Source organism: Ursus americanus, chromosome 14 (assembly GCF_024610735.1).
Source record: "Ursus americanus isolate L20-20 chromosome 14, mUrsAme1.1.p, whole genome shotgun sequence".
Taxonomy (NCBI): domain Eukaryota; kingdom Metazoa; phylum Chordata; class Mammalia; order Carnivora; family Ursidae; genus Ursus; species Ursus americanus.
Genome location: NC_142140.1, coordinates 16,614,313 through 16,629,305, shown reverse-complemented (window position 1 = coordinate 16,629,305; position 14,993 = coordinate 16,614,313). Strand labels below are relative to the sequence as shown.

General features: G+C 39.1%; 1 protein-coding gene across 4 annotated transcripts in view; it reads left to right on the top strand.

The window, feature by feature from the left end:
- The window catches only part of CHL1 (cell adhesion molecule L1 like), a 205,432-nt gene that overhangs the window by 49,143 nt on the left and 141,296 nt on the right, over nt 1–14,993 (top strand). The window lies entirely within an intron of this gene.

Below are 14,993 nucleotides of genomic sequence, written 5' to 3'. Positions count from 1 at the left end.
GGTATAAACAGGTGAGGGTAGTGCTTATTGTTGTTAAGTTTCATTAAAATGCTGGCTTATTTTTGAAAGGGCAAAATCCTTAACTATAAGTTATTTTTCTGTGGGCTGACCTCTTGGCATATTTGAAAGTTGGATCCTGGTATTTATCTGGACGTCATTTTTTAAAGAAGATGAATTTCACCATTGGAATCTGAGAAGGTTGGCTTCTTAGAAGGCTTGAAGTTTTAGTGAGAAAAACTGTATTTTCAGACCATGAAGGGCTTTCAGCTTCAGTAACTGTCCCTTGGATTTGGATCAATGTGAAATCTGACCTGAATCCTCCTTTGCAGTTTTTTCAAATTCTTTCTGCAGTACCAGGCTGAATTGTATAATTTCAAAGAGTTTGGAGGAGTGAGAAAAATCCACTTTCCAGGGCCAGACATGCAGTGACGTGGTTATGGGGAAGCAGTTTCAGCCCCTTTAAATCTCCGTTTCCTAGTTCATAAAATTGAAATAATAATAATTGTAATTGCCTATAGGTACAGGTTAAATTGGATTATTTTGGTAACACTTAGTAGCACTGTGGTTAGTCCATAATATTGTTTGGTAAATGTCAACAATTAGTATCCTTATGAGTTTTTTATTTTTATTTTTATTTTATTTTTTAAAGATTTTATTTATTTATTTGACAGAGAGAGAGAGAGACAGCCAGGGAGAGAGGGAACGCAAGCAGGGGGAGTGGGAGAGGAAGAAACAGACTCCCAGGAGAGTTGGGAGCCCGATGCGGGGCTCGATCCCAGGACCCTGGGATCACGCCCTGAGCCGAAGGCAGACGCTTAACAACTGAGCCACCCAGGCGCCCCCATTATGAGTTTTTAAAGACAAAGTGATTTAAGAAAAAAAAAAAAAGTGGTATTTTCCCCCTAATGATACGAATGAAAGAATAATATTATTCTTACTTTCTCAAGAGCACATTTCATCACCAATAGGCTATGTACTCCTGAAGAATTAAGATATTATCTGGCGCATGCAGCATCTTTCTATATGCTGGTTGTAAACTAGGGTCTTAGTAACTATAAAATAATGTGGAAACAGATGAAACACCTCAACTGTGAGTCCTTGACAGCATACTTATTGCCTGGTAACCAGGAGGGGCTTTCTAACTGAATGGGGGCTACTCCAAGAATAAGTCTATGAGGAACTTGTATGTATGTGTGCTTTGAATAAATTTGGTCTCTTTGTCTCCTGCACTGGAGTGGTTTTGTCCCTCCACTCTATTTAGGTTGTTCCTTTGGAGCTGGCTCCAAGAGGGCTACCCTGCACAGGGTTTCCAGTTCTGTTTAATCTACAGGTCTACTAGATGATTAAAAAGCATTTGCAGTATATACTCATATTCTTGGAGAAAACCCTTCCTGAAATCTGTTTAATCAAATCCTTTGATGATGATGGGTAATGAGGGGTACATTTGTCATGTCATATGATCTCATCCTAAATAAATTTCTAATTCACAAGAAACCTAGGTAAATCTTTTCAGAAATTAAAGGATGAAACACAATGTCCAGTGTATTAAAATTTTAAGAAGTTTTTATTATACTACTATGAGAAACCTTAATTGTGGTTGTATCATGATGATGTATTAATAATTGTGTCTTTTGACATGAAAATGAATGGCAACCTGCAAATGTTCGCTCATAACAATTCACTCTTTATTTTATTGAAATATGTTCATTTTCTTGTGTTTTTCTTGATGACTGATCAAATTATTACTTAGTTCTGCAAAATCAGTTCTCTCGCCATCAGTTTTCATTGTGATACTTGAGAAATTCAGTGTCTGTATCTTCCGGGAAGTGTTTCTGGAATCATAGTCGTTGGACACCTCCTCTCTCCCTCCACACACATTCAAGCATCATTTTCCTTTGAAAAGTTTTCATTTGGAGTCCTCCCTCTTTCCAAAGAGCCTCTTAAATTTTTTTTTAAAAAATGGAGTGAAATGATTCCCAAGGCTCTGATTAGACTGTAATATATGAATACTAATTTTGCTCTTTTTGCTGTTTTTCAACACCCAGATTTATCTGAACTTGTTCACAGCACAATCTACGATTTAAGTGTTAGAAATTTTATGAGTTTGAGTTTGTGCATAGCAGATTGATGTAAGTTCACCTACACATTTCAGTTGTTATCATATCTATGTATAATTTATCCAAAGATGATATTATACATACATCTTAACAGAAAGCTTAAGTAGTTGAATGACAGAGACTATATTTTTGTAGCAGAAGGTCACACAAAAAATATGGGCTTTGTTAAATATGGTGTGTCACCTTGGGTCACCTGCTGAGACTGGTTGATGGTGCTTATCTCTACACACTGCTCCTCCCACTGATTTATGGGCTCTGGTGGGTTCTATTATATTAGAGACTAGGCTGCATGCCCTAGGAGGTAAGAGAGAGTAGTGTTTTAATTTGTTTTAGCAAAGTGCTATTATGTGAGAGAAGATTATAGCTGCCTCCCCTTGCTGGCCTGTGAAGTTTTCATAAAGGTGTTGATTATTTTCCGGTGACATCCAGATCCACTGTCAGAGACCGCTCACACGTTTAGTTATGTCAGGGCTTGGCTCCTATACTCTGGAGGGGACAAGATATAACAACCTTTCGTTTTTGAAATGTTCTCGGTGCAATGTGCTGTATACACTGCATATGGTGGTGAATTTTCTGTCAGCTTGACAGGGACTAAGGGATGCCCAGACAGCTGGTAAAACATTATTGCTGGGTGTGTCTGTGAGTTTGTTTCCATATGACATTAGCATTTGAATTGGTGGACTGAATAAAGATCACCCTTACCAGTTTGAGTGGGCATCATCCAATTCATTGAGGACCTGAATAGAGCAAAAAGGCAGAAGAAGTGTGAATGTGTTCCCCATTTGAGTTAGGATGCCCATCTTCTGTCCTATCTTGGTTCTTGAGCCTTTGGAATCGTACTGAATTGCAGCACTGGCTTTGCTGGTTCTCCAGCTTATAGACAGCAGATCATGGGATTTCTCAGCTTCCATAATATCATGTGAGCCAACTCTTATATATAATAAATTTCTATCTATCTATCTATCTATCTATCTATCTATCTATCTATCTATCTATCTATCTATCTATATCCTGTTTGTTGTGTTTCTCTGGAGAACCCTATTACCCTGCACAGATGCAACTTACTTGGCTGATCCTACCTCTGTCTCATTTTAATTGTGTTTATATGCCCTCAACTTAATTGCAATTAACTGTTTACATATTTGTCTTATGAGTATGTCTTTGAGGGCAAGGTCCAGTTCAAATACATATTTGTAAATCCTGAGCATTGAACCTAGCACATACTAGATGCTTTATAAAGATGGGGGCAGAAAGAAAGGAAAGGAAGAACGAAGGGAGGGGAACATTATGCTGATAGATTGCTCCTGGGACACCTTCTTTTTTTTTTTTTTTTTCCAATTTCTTCTTAATTTTTTGAATTTTTTACATTTTATTTACATTCAATTAACATATATGTATTATTGGCAAGAAACAACAAATGTTGGAGAAGATGTGGAGAAAGGGGAACCCTCTTACACTGTTGGTGGGAATGCAAGTTGGTACAGCCACTTTGGAAAATAGTATGGAGGTTCCTCAAAAAGTTAAAAACAGAGCTTCCCTATGACCCAGCAATTGCACTACTAGGTATTTACCCCAAAGATACAGATGTAGTGAAAAGAAGGGGCACATGCACCCCAATGTTCATAGCAGCAATGTCCACAATTGCCAAACTGTGGAAGGAGCCGAGATGCCCTTCAACAGACAAATGGATAAAGAAGATGTGGTCCATATACACAATGGAATATTACTCAGCCATGAGAAAGGATGAATACCCACCATTTGCATTGACATGGATGGAACTGGAGGGAATTACGCTAAGTGAAATAAGTCAAGCAGAGAAAGACAATTATCATATGGTTTCACTTATATGTGGAACATAAGGAATAGCATGGAGGATGTTAGGAGAAGGAAGAGAAAAATGAAGGAGGGGAAATCAGAGGGGGAGACAAACCATGAGAGATTAAGAACTCCAGGAAACAAACTGAGGGTTTCAGAGGGGAGGGGGGTAGGGGATGGGTTACTGGATCACTGGATGGGTATTAAGGAGGGCATGTATTGCAATGAGCACTGGGTGTTATACGCAAACAATGAATCATGGAACTCTACATCAAAAACTAATGAAGTACTATATGGTGACTAACATAACATAATAAAAAATAAAAAAAATAAATTAAAAAAACATATATGTACTATTAATTTCAGAGGTAAAGTTCAGTGATTCATCAGTTGTATATAATACCCAGTGCTCATTACATCATGTGCTCTCCTTAATGCTCATCATGCAGTTACCCCATTCCCCCACCCCACTCCCCTCCAGCAACCCTGTTTGTTTCCTATGGTTAAAAGTCTCTTTTGGTTTGTCTCCCTCTCTGACTTTGTCTTGTTTTATTTTTCCTTCCCTTCCTCCATGATTCTCTGTTTTGTTTCTTAAATTCTACATGTGAGTAAAATCATATGTTAATTGTCTTTCTCTGATTGTCTTATTTCACTTAACATAATACCCTCTAGTTCCACCCACATCGTTGCAAATGGCAAGATTTCACTTTTTTCAAGGCTGAGTAATATCCTACTCAGTGTGTGTGTGTGTGTGTGTGTGTGTGTGTGTGTGTGTGTGTGTATACACACACGACTTCTTTACCCATTCATCTGTTGATGGACATCTGGGCTCTTACCATAGTTTGGCTATTGCGGACGTTGCTGTTATAAATATTGGGGTGCAGGTGCTCCTTTGGATCACTACATTTGTATCTTTTGGGTAAATATACCTAGTAGTGCAATTGCTGGGCCATAGGGCAGCTCTATTTTTAACTTTTTGAGGAACCTCCATATTGTTTTCCAGAGTGGCTGCGCCAGCTTGCATTCCCATCAGCAGTGTAAGAGGGTTCCCCTTTCTCTGCATCCTCAACAACATTCATCATTTCCTGTCTTGTTAATTTTAACCATTTTGACTGGTGTGCGGTGGTATCTCATTGTGGTTTTGATTTGTATTTCCCTGATGCCAAGTGATGTTGAACATTTTTTCAGTGTCTATTGGCCATTTGTCTGTCCTCTTTGGGGAGATGTCTATCCATGTCTTCTGCCCATTTCTTGACTGGATTATTTGTGCTTTGGGCGTTGAGTTTGATACCTTTTTTATAGATTTTGGATACTAAGCCTTTATGTGATAACACATTTGCAAATATTTTCTCCCTTTCTGTCGGTTTTCTTTTGGTTTTGTTGACTGTTTCCTCACTGTGCAAAAGCTTTTTATCTTGAGGAAGTCCCGATAGTTCATTTTTGCTTTTGTTTCTGTTGCGTTTGGAGACATGTCAAGCCAGAAGTTGCTGCAGGTGAGGTCAAAGAGGTTGCTGCCTGTGTTCTCTTCTAGGATTTTGATGGATTCCTGTCTCACGTTTAGGTTTTTCATCCATGTTGAGTTTATTTTTGTGTATGGTGTAAGGAGATGGTTCAGTTTCATTCTTCTGCATGTGGCTGCCTTGGGCATCTTCTGTGCTAAATTGCAGGATTGCTTTTCTAGGTTCTCTAATCTATACAATCTTCTTAGGAGTTTCTAATCTCAAACTTGGTTTCTGATAAATTTTGATGTTCCCTTAACTCTCCTCTCTATGATTTCCCTACCTGATTAAGTGGGACCTGGTCTCATCATTGGCATATGGCTAATTCACTTCAGGACCACTAGGAAGTAGAAGCATGAGGTATTGTCAAAGTAATATTCTGCAAAATGGAAATCTCTCTCAAGAAAGCCTAAGTGGTGGGGGTGACTCCTGGGCAGCTCAGTTGGTTAAACATCTGACTCTTGATTTCGGTGCAAGTCATGATCTCAGAGTCATGAGATCAAGCCCCAATCCCGGCGCCCAACTGTGATCGAGATCCGTTCTCTCCACCCCCGCCCCGCTCACACTCTCTCAAATTAATTAATTAATTAATTATCAAAAGAAAACCTAAGTGGAAGATAAGTAAAATCGAATTCCTCAGAAAAAAGTTCTCTTCTTTTGCATAATTGTTAAGTTTTTCAGCATCTCTTGAAATGAGATATTCCAAAGTGATAAGATTCCATTACATGCTAGAATATTTTGCATAAATAATTAATGTTTCATGTTTCAAAATGATGATACTAAACAGTATCCTCTTTCTTTTCTTTTTGTCCCCCCTCTTTCTTTTCAATTATATAATCAGAACTAACTCCATGCCCTTGTCCAGAATTAATCATCCCTATCCATATTTGATGTTTACACCTTTTAAATATTTATGAGCTGTTATGTTCCTTTATTGTTGTTTACCCACTTTGGGACATTTAGAAGCCTTACATTTCTTCCTCAGCCAAGCACTCCATTCCCTTCATCATTCTCTTGGCTGTTCTTTGGACCACCTCCAATTTGCATACATAATTTCGGTACTGAGGTGCCAAAAATACATTTGTTTCAACTGGAGTCTTATTGGATTTGCTTTCACTCAAATCATGTACACAAATAAATGTGATCTCCAAGGGATGAAAAACTCAAGGAGGGCTCCAAAGGGAGGCTAGGATATATAGAAATGCTCTTAAAATGCTACAGGAAGATTTTAAGTCACTAGGGAAATGGCATCTCAAAATCAAATGATCGTAGAATGAGCAATGTGTGGAAAATTCTGTTTGTAAGCCCAGGTCTATGATGGTTTTGCACATTTTTGTTTAACTGCTAGTCTGTTGGTTTTTAAGATTTTGATGGGGTTGAGTTCAGTCTTACAGCCATTTCCTAATTTTTAAATTTATTTTTTCTTTCTTGGTAATTTCAGAAGGCAGAGTCCTTTATCAGTAGGAAAACAGTTGCTATTTCATTGCAGAGGGAAGACTGAAGTAAAATGACCATTAAAATATTCAAGACAAAGAGACACTGAAACCCAGGAAACCTTGAGTGATCTTTTTAATAAATGGACACTTCGGATCTTATGTTGTTACTTAAAAGGAGTTTTCAAGTAGCAACATGACACACTGCACAAATAAGATATCCATGAAATTATGTAGCACAACCAAACAAATGACTTACAGTGAAATCCATTGAGAAGAGAAAATTGTGTTTTCTCAACAAAATGCCATTTTTGCCCTAAGGCAATTCATGTTGGGGAAAAATATCATGTATAACATTGACACAAATCATAGGCATCTCCCCTAAACAGCATTTTTTATCGAACTGCACACATGTGCAAATATTTGAGGCCTCAGAGAAGAAACAAACCAATGAAATACATCACTGCTATCACCAACTGAACTGGGGAGGCAGCGGGAGCAAACACATTTCAGAGCCTAGTGATGAAGCAAAGAATTAAGAAGTAAATCAAAGCTTCTGATCAAAGGCTAATTTAGGCTGTCATAAATGATCCTACAGTGGAAGAAAGCCTCATGCACAAAGATCAAAGATTAATGCCTCTACATAAAACACAACACTCTCTGCAAAGAGGCAAGAGAAAGCAGGAGAAGGAAAGGGAAAGAAGAACTACATTAAAGCATCGTAAGCACCCTGAGCAATATAATCTCCCTTTCTTAGTACAGCATGCACTGCTGCTGAAAACACTGGGGTGCAGGTGCCCCTTCGGATCACTACATTTGTATCTCTGGGGTAAATACCTAGTAGTGCAATTGCTGGGTCATAGCGTAGAGCTCTATTTTCAATTTCTCGAGGAACCTCCTCCCTGTTTTCCGGAGTGGCTGCACCAGCTCGCATTCCCACCAGCAGTGTAAGAGGGTTCCCCTTTCTCCACATCCTCATCAACATCTGTCTTTTCCTGACTTGTTAATTTTAGCCATTTTGACTGGTGGGCGGTGGTATCTCATTGTGGTTCTAATTTGTATTGGGGAAGTAGACTTTGAAAAGAAACACAGTTCCACTTTTTAGCAACTTTACTTACATTTCTTTAATCCACATTTTAGAAGTTTCTATTATCTTAGATTAAATGTTATGGCACACATTTCTTCTGCTAAAAGGCCTTTAAAGTGTTTCGGTGGGACATTTAATTTCCCATTATGGCTGGTTTCTCAAATCATTCCCTTTGTAATTGTCACATTTTTACAGTCCTATTTAAAATGAATTTAGTTTTCCAACTAAAAATATCAAGCTGAGTTGGAAATTGAAATTCAAGGACTGTAAAATAAAATGATAAAAAATGAGGCTTCAAGCCAAAGTTTTCAACCATTACATCTAGAAAGACCATTAGGAAAATGTTTTTCTTTTTCTCTTATTAAATACATAAGAATACTTATAAACTTATTTTGGTCAAAATAAAATTTTGTAACATATCTGAATCTAGAAAGGGGAAAATGATTTATGCCTTATTAGTTATTTAAATGTGTAAATATTTGGTTTGATTGGGGCATCTTCTTATGCTTCACTTAAATTACAGTTGTTTCAGCTTTAAAAGTTTTCTTTTGATGTATTTTGTTAAACATTGAATCTTTTTTTATACTGTCACAAATAGAAGAAAGAATACAGACACATATTTTTTCTATTTGGTATTTTAAAACCTCACTGCTGTGTTTTGCCTGATAAACAGTCTGAGTGCTTTCATGTTTATCTGTATCTTTACCCTTAAGGGATACATATTAAAAAATTAACTAGGTAGCCCAGGTGCTACTATTTCTATATTACAGGTTAGAAAACTGAGATGTTGACCCTCTCAAGGTCAACTGCGTGTTTTTTGAATTGGAATTACATTTCTACCTCCCAACTTTTGGACTAGTACACACTTCACGGTGCCTCACTGATTTTCAAATGTACTCTAGACCCTACTCAACTGAATGGAAGCATGCAAACCCCTACATGAATTAGATCTGGTTAAATTGGTCAATCATTATCTGATTGGTCTCAAGGATTGTAGCATTAAATAGTATTTCATGTTGATTTCCCTTGCTATTTTTTCTTACAATATTTCCCATTTAGTCAGCCTCTGTATGGATATGCTTTTCATTTGTGAGTGCCCAATTATCATGCCTTCATGTTGGATGGAAGACCAATTATCATGGATTAATTAAGGTAATGAAATAATTATACTAATTATGATATAACTATATAGTAACCCCCATTAGTATGGCCTAATTGTCTAGTGGTTATGAGTGTGTGGTTTGGAGATCTGATTTAAGTGGGCTTGAATATGACCTTCAGTATATACTATTTATGTGTGCTCTTGCAAGTTAATCTCCTCAAGCCTTAGTTTTTTCATCAGTAAAGAAGAGATGATAGTACTTAGAGTTAGTTTTTTAATAGGTGAATTATTTAATTGTATTATATTTTATGCATGGTAAAAGCTCCATAGTTATTATTAACTTTACTTTTATGGCCCTAGCCATAAGGGTGTGTGTGTATGTGTGTGTGTGTGTGTGTGTGTGTGTGTGTGTGTGTGTGTGTAAATAAAATTATGAGGCAGTCATGTTCCCACAGCACCATAGTTCTAGAGGTGGGACAGTCAATGTAAATTTGGTCATGACGAGTTCTTCACTGGGGATTTATTAAACTCAAGCTGGAATAACAGTCTGGTCACAACACAGGATGCCTCAAACAAGCAACACAGAAACAACAGTAAAGCAAGACAGTCTTGATGGTGTTTGGGTTCCAGAATCAAGAGGTCTCTGGGGCTAGTTCTGCCTCTGTGTTTCCTCCACTTTTGGTTTGTAGGCCAATAAATTCACTTAATTAAGTTAGTTTGGTTTGGATTTTTGTGACCCACTAATAGAATCCAATAATACAGTATCCTAAGAAACATTTCTTTATCCTTCAGTTAAGATTTATTACTCCCAACAGTGTCTTATTACTTATTTATTTACATGCTTTTTTTCCCCCTTCCCATTACTAAAATGTAAGCTCTATTTGGATAAGAACTTGGAATACTTTCCCTCAGGCATTAGAAAATCCCTACCACCTAGTAGGCACTCAGTAAATATTGGGTGAGTGAATGGATGAAGGGAGAAAGGAAGGAATAGTTTAAAAAAAAAAAAAAAAAACTCTCTGATTAAAGGATATGCATCCATATCCTTTCCTGAATAGATTAGGTAAATATGCAAATTTAGCATTTATTGAGAGCTTTACATTGAGCCAATGTAAAGCTTTACATTGAGCCAATCTAACACGATATTGTTAGATATTGTACATCTTTTAAGATTGTTAGTATCATCCCCATTTTACAAATGAGAAAATGGAGGGACAGTGAGATAAAGTTGCAGTAGTGGGTTCTGTAATGCCCTGTCCCGATCGGCCTTTGAGAACCAGTTACTCCCCATCCTTCTTGGAGTGCTGCCAGCAATCAGCCCCCACATGTCACCTCCCAACCCATTAAGTTGCCACCGCTGAAGAGAGTGCTCCCTTGCTCAAGGTCATGTGTCCTTTCCAGGGCAGCCCTCATCTAAGGCTGTTGTGGAGGGATAAAGGCCCAACTCAGGACAGCTCTAAGGATCATGCCCACCCCAGAACTCCCTGTAAGGTAGGCTGAGGCCCCTCTTGACTCTGTACTACAGCTCCGCTTCTCCTTTTGTCCAGTTCACCTTCCTTCCTATCCATTCCCCAAGCTTTGATCTCCAATCCCTCATTCATAGACCAGGGTCTGCTTCTCAGGAAAACCAGCGTGCTATGCTGACTTGTGAAGATTCCTTGCCCCGGCTCGTGAGGAGGCCTCTGTGAGGAGGTAAAGTGGCCTGAGAGCTGTCAGAGCTGGGAGAAGTTGAGCTCTGAAGTCTTGAGTGGAGAAAGGGCTAGGCCTTCTCTAGGGTCTTGAAGATAACAACTGTAGCTGGAACACAGGGAGCTAGAAGGAAAGAGGCTTGAGAAGGTGGTGGGTAGCAGACAATGCAGGGGCTACGTAAACCATGCAAAGAAATTAGACTTGTATTTTTAATTGTTTCTGCCCTTCTTTCTGCTCATGTAGCAGGATCTGCCTACTGCTGTCTCTAGCTACAATGGGTCTGCCCTTTGAGGCCCATTTCTGCCCTATGAAATTTTACTAGCATTTATTTTTTCCTTTCAGAATGCTATTCATAGACCTTTTCATTCTTAGCCTTCTCAGTGGTTTCCTACTATAATTACGGTCTCAAAAAGCAGTTGTTTTCTGGGAAAAAGGATGTTTTGAGTAATTTGTTGTGACTTAGTTAATTGTGTATAGTTTAAAAAATTCTTTCTTTATCCACTGATAAGACTAGAGTTCCGGTTGTTATGATTCAAAGGCAACATGGACGATTTCCTAGAGTTTCGTGGGATTATGAAAACATTTTCAGATATTTTCGGTGATCATGGTTTATACCACACTGATTTACATTGTGGGGCCATTCAAATGACCCTTGGAATTCAGTAACTTCTAGGTCACAGAGAAGCACAGATGAGCACCATATCTAATTTTTGTCTTTGGTAACTGATGGGGGGGGTGTGTGTGTGTGTGTAGACGCGCACACACACATACACACCCCAAACTATCTTGGTATCCTGTCTGGAAGAAGTCTGAATGCTAAGCATTTTCATTTATTTAGGGCAGATACAAAGTGTGGCAGACACAACGTGGTATCTGCAGTCTGGAAGATGCAGAGATAAATGAAACATACATGAGCCTCAGGCCTTATTTTTCTGCATGATTTTCCCCCAGTGTCTCTTGACAACTTAGAACAATAGTTCTCACCTTTGACTGCCTGTAATAATTACCTGTGGCACTTTTTAGATCTAAGGTTCTCTGGAAGATCTTCTAAAACCGTAGCTGGAGCCCAGATAGCTATTTTGTGGTGGTGGGGATGGTGGTGGTGGTTGCTCTTTGCAGCTTACACCTGTGATTCTTTTGGACTGCCAGGGCTGAGAAACATTAGTCTGTTCTCATGTCTAAAAAGAAGGTGTCTGTGGATCAAGGATATGTCTTCCTTTGTCTACTGACACACTCACAACTTTCAAAGTTCCTAAGATTCGTGTTCTCATTTCCAAAAGAACAGTGAATTATCTAGAATTATATAGCAACCATTCATCAATAATGCTTTTGCCTCATTGCTTTTTTTGGGCTGCTGCTTAGAAGTAAAGACATCAAACAAAGTAAGAGGGTTCCAAACCTCTGTATGTGTCTGTGTGTGCATGATGGAGAGAACACACAAAAGAGAAGCAGTATTCATGAGTGCAATTTAAAAATGCAGTAGAACTCTGATAGGTATTCTCTATCCTAGTTTTTTATTAAACTTCCAAATCATTGTATATCACCACCAGAGCATGTAATTCCACCCATGGCACAGCAACGCAGAGCTGCTCCTTTTGAGTGATGTACAGTTGTTGCACAACTGTGAGGGGTAACTTCACACAGAATTGCAACGAATGGTACTCCCTCGAGCTGTGCAGAGCAGCACTCTTGCTTTAGATATAGAGAAGAAGGCCTCAGGGCAGTGTTTTCAACCAAGGGTGATTTTGTCCTTCAGGGGACATTTAGTAATATCTAGAGAACATTTTTGGTTGTCACAACTGGGGTGTGTGGTGGGACTGTTGCTAGTGATATCTAGTGATTAGAGTCCTGTTTTTTGTGTGCAGGACAGCCTCCTACAAAAAAAGGAATTACCTTCCCAAAATGTCCATCATGCTGGGTTGAGAAACCCTGGGTTATTTGTACTAGCTCTCTTGCCCCCATGAACCCATGTAAATATGGAGGTAAGGGCAGGAACCTTGTCTGTGTTTTTGGTTTTGTGTTTCCAGTATCTAGAAGAGTACATGGTACACAGTCATTGCTGAGTGTATTTTTTGGATGACTGAATGAGTGAACTGTTTTAGCTGGGCAACCTTGTATTGCCGCCCTGAAATCTAGGTGAATGGGAACTGCATTAGGAGGCAGAACTGAGTGCTGCCTATCTCTGTGGTTGTCCTTATATGGAAATTCCAGTTCAAGGGGGGCCTAATATGTAGGTGACTAAAGATGTCTCCGTGGATTTTCCGTGGTGCCTGCCATTCTCTAGTTCATTTTTCCTTGAAGTTTTGCCCACCTGGGTAACTTCAGTGCCTCAAGGCTTCATGTCACTCCTAACATGGGTACATTAGCTTTGATCAGTTCAGTATATCCCAAATGATGGGATAGATACTACCGATGGGATATAAGGTGATCAGAGGCAATCTAAGATTAAATATAATTAAATAATAGACTCAATGTAAAGCAGACATTTGTTTCCTTTAAATTTTTTTCTGGTACTTCAGATTAAGTCAAAGGCTAGTTTTGTGATGGCATGATTTTATACATTTTTAACACTTTCCTCCATCTCTTTTTCATAAAGAGAGTCCAGACTTCAAAATCCAGGAGTCCGCTGGTCACAATGTCTCTCTAGAACTTAATTGGTTAGGTTTCATTGAGTTTATTTTCATGTAAAACAATGCCGATTTCCCATTTATAGTTGCGAGAGGACACATTAAGATATTTTAATTTAAATAAGAGAGTCAATTAAAAATACCTACAAGTAATGCATGCTTACGAACACATGAATGTATATCATTTGAAGGGATTGAAAAGCATTGAAGTTGTTGGTTTCATTAATTCTGGTATCTCATCTTGGAAAAGATAGACTCTTGGGGAGCACCTGCCTGGGTGGCTCTTAAAGAGGCAGCTTGTTCTGGGGACGTGTGGACAGATTGGTGGGGGCCACTTGGGAGATGACTAGGGATGCTAGAAGGGGGCAGCCCCCCAGGAAGGAGCAAGCGCTGAAAGGACACGTAGGACCCTTGGAAAGTCCACCTACCTCTGATCATAGCGTTCCCTTCTTCCCACATGGCTGACTGTCCAGGCAGCACCAGCGTCACTTCTGGTTTGAGATGCCCGGGGATTGAGAGGGAGTATTGTTTCATGGGGTCAATCAGTCATGCTATTATGAGTCATGGAACAGGAATCGTGCGTCACAGGTTCTCTTAGCAGACCCCCGTGGTCCTTTAATGCCACCGTGCATTTGGGTCTTGAAGACCTTTGCACCACCCAGTGTGTGGTCACCAACCTCTACTTCCTCTTCTCTCATACGGGGTCTTCCTCCTGAGGCTTTCGAGTCCATGTTCGTATAATTGCAAACCTGGGGTTAGGAATTTGCATCTGTTTCTCTCACTTCTGCCTTGTGGGACCACAGACAACAAAATCTCGTTCTTTCCCTATATCCTTCCGATGTTTGAAGAGAGGTTTTATGTCTCACTAACGTCATCTGGTTTCCAGGAAGACAGAAACACCCCTAACTCTTTCACCTTTTCTTTCCATGATATGGTGCTAATCCCTCCTCCCATCTTGGGAGCTTGCCTCTGAATAAGCTCACTTGGTCTGAGTCAGTTTTAAATCCAAGCACTTAGACCTGAATACAACTTATGAGGAGTTTCCTGAGTGGAATAAAATAAAGTATAACAATCACATCCTGTATTTTAGGTACCATGCTTCTTTCACCTAGGATCACCAACTTTTTGGCAATTTCATCACATTGTTTATTAACAAACTCTTTCTTTTTCATACTACAGTGATGCCAAGCCTTCTTTATTTTAAACTTTGGGCAACAGCTTTCTAATAAAAATATGTGTGATCTGTGTTGTGTGTGTGGTGAGGGGGCAGGTGAGGGGGCGGGGGTAGGAATTGCAGGGACATATGAGCGAACTGCTAAGTACCAAGAAAAGTGGGAAATTTGAGAACATGAAATATCTGACACTAGGTTCGAGCTTGGCACAGATAGTATTTTTCCTTAGCCTGTTTCAAGGGAGTATTTCTCCAGGTTTGGTCTCTGAGTCACTTGGATCAGCAGGATCTAGTCTGAGAGGCCCCCTCATTCTCCTTTGCTTGCGTTGCTCCATCCTTGATATCTATTCCTAGCTCTTGTCACTCCCTACAGTTTATGTATCTTTATTTACGGATTAAAACAATTTATAAAAGCAGGGACTTTGTTTTTTTCACCACTCTATCCATAATACG